Raw genomic sequence first — 2473 nt, forward strand, 5'->3', positions numbered from 1 at the left:
TTGAGTTTCTGAAAGAAACTCGTCCGGCTCAGATTATGAAATATACGTAATCCTCTTTGCTCACCACATAAGATGAGCATGGGTCTATCTATGGCTAACAAAATAGCTAGTCTATGGAGCTCATTGCTCGTCGTAGGACTCATGTCTCTCATCAAAGCTGTAATCTTGTGTGACACAACTCTATCATGGTCGTGTGATCGTGGAATGTCTCTAAAACTTGGTGTGGTTGCAATAGCCTTTGTAAGAAAATGCATGGTAGGCGTTGTCATCAAGGGACATGGATGCTCTCTCATGGATACACAATGTGGTGGCGTCGTCCATGGTGGCTCAATGGGTCATGTATCAAGTTCTCTCATCTCAGTAGCTCGTGGTAGCTCTACTCTTGGTATAATTAGTTGTGTGGCACTTTGTCGTGTCAAGGGTGACTTTGGATGGTGTCTATGAGGATTGTGGTCTCAAGATTATCGTAGTCTCCGTCCATAGATCTCGCAATGATAACTGCTCAAGAGACGTGTCAATCTTGGGTCTCAACCTAGATCTAGAATCGTCTATGGTGTCATGTGGCACAATGGGTCTAGGTGGGAATCCTAGAGGTGCTCTACATGGTGATCTCATTGTGTGAGTAGACACTGGCTCTAGCTCTGTGATGGCACTAGGAATAGGTGATCTAGAGCTAGGGGTAATTCTATATGGAAGGCCAAAAATCATCGTGTATGTGCTCCAACCATCAAGAATGATGTAGGTCCTACTACCCATGGATGTACCAATTAAATCTACCTGAGGATCCAGGACAGGCATCCGTGACTCTTTAGAATACATGGATCGTACTCATCAGCACATAACATATTATCATGCTTCCGTTGTAATTGAACGGTCACTGGATGGGATCGTGTGTTGATATTATCCTCAGGAGATGATGCTATAATCTCATCTCTCGATTCTATCCTTTGGACTCGATAGAGTACCTCTATGGGATCTATGAGATGATCACACATCATAGGGTGTGCACTGGCTCTCAACATCTGGCAAGCAGGAGTAGAATGGTCATGAGGTGGAAGCCTCACATAGTGTAGAGCAATATTATGATAGCAATGTATAGGTTGATCATGATAGAATAAAAGTCCGTCATACTCTCCTACCAACTGTAACAATACTAAAGCAGAGCCGCTAGGGGTCATGGTCACCAAAATCTATAGCTCTATGTTAAATCTGGCAATCAAAGGCTAGCCAAGCGCTAATCTAGGGTCACTGTGTCTGAATAAGCTCTATAAATCATCTCTCGGTCCATGTCACGGTTAAAAATCAATCAACAAATCAAACCAGTCTCTAATCGTGTGCAAGCGTATGACCACATGCTAAAGTCAAGCCAAGTCGAGATCTCGCATGTGACTGGGCTCTAACTAGCGTAATCTGGACAATATCAAGACCACACACGAGTCTCTATAGCAAATCAGGGTCAAAAGTGATCTCTCGTGGAATCTACAATCATTTCAAGCCAAACTGGAAAAATGGTCGTGAACAAGTCCTAAATTTGGTCAATTCGTCAAACGTAGATCAAAATCAAAATCTGTGTACCAATAGAGTCTATGCGTGCAATTTGGAAAATCTGGTGTAAATCGGGCATAATCGGACAAACTCGGACTCTCTGGCCGTATCTACATTGAACGTTTCTAATCGTGTGTAAATGCACGTGAACGAGGCATGCGCGGAGTGTAGGATGCGTGTGTAATGCAAGGAGAAGAGTCAAGGAAGAAAAATGCTTTATTTATTTATTTATTTATTATTAATAATAATATAAAAATATCTACAAAAAACAACAAACAAATGCAAAATAAAAAAGAAAGAAATAAAACAAAAATAAAAAGGTAAAAAGCTCAAAAAAGAAAGCTAGAAAATCAAATGCAAAATTTTTTTGCTAATTTTTTGATGTTTTTATGATTTTTTCGAAATTTTTACGATTTTTTAGTAATTTTTCTGATTGTTTTGGAATTATTTGTGATTTTTTTGAGTTTTTTAAAATTTATGTGAATTTTCTATTTTTTGAATTTTAAAAAAATAATTTGAGTTTTTCTTTTCTGGTTTTTTTTTGTGAATATTTTGTTTTTTAAGATTTTTTATTCACCTTTTTTTTGAAATTTTGAGGTCTTTTTCTTCCTTTTTTGTATTTTTAAACTCCTTTTTTAAAAATGATTTATTGGAAATTTCCCCTCTTTTTTTTTCCCTTTTTTGGGTTTTTAAATTTTCATTTTGAACTTTTATTTGTTTAAGATGAATTGAAATGAAATGAATACAAAATGAAACCTAATGAAATTTTAAAGAAAATAAAATGAAATGATATGAAAATATATCAAAATGAAAGTGAAAACTAGACTAAATTAAAGCATTACAAAAGAAGAAATTAAAGTTAACCAAGAAGATGGCGTAGGGCCACATGCTATCCGTGCGCAGAGCTACAGAGGGAGAGAACAAGGGG

At 37.0% G+C, this 2473-nt stretch overlaps 1 pseudogene; it reads right to left on the minus strand.

The window, feature by feature from the left end:
• Positions 1–438: 438 nt before the first annotated feature.
• On the minus strand, positions 439–1129 carry LOC147430352 (uncharacterized; annotated as a pseudogene).
• Positions 1130–2473: the final 1344 nt, after the last annotated feature.

The sequence above is a fragment of the Adiantum capillus-veneris genome, chromosome 22 (assembly GCF_014529385.1).
Source record: "Adiantum capillus-veneris isolate H3 chromosome 22, ASM1452938v2, whole genome shotgun sequence".
In the NCBI taxonomy this organism is placed as follows: domain Eukaryota; kingdom Viridiplantae; phylum Streptophyta; class Polypodiopsida; order Polypodiales; family Pteridaceae; genus Adiantum; species Adiantum capillus-veneris.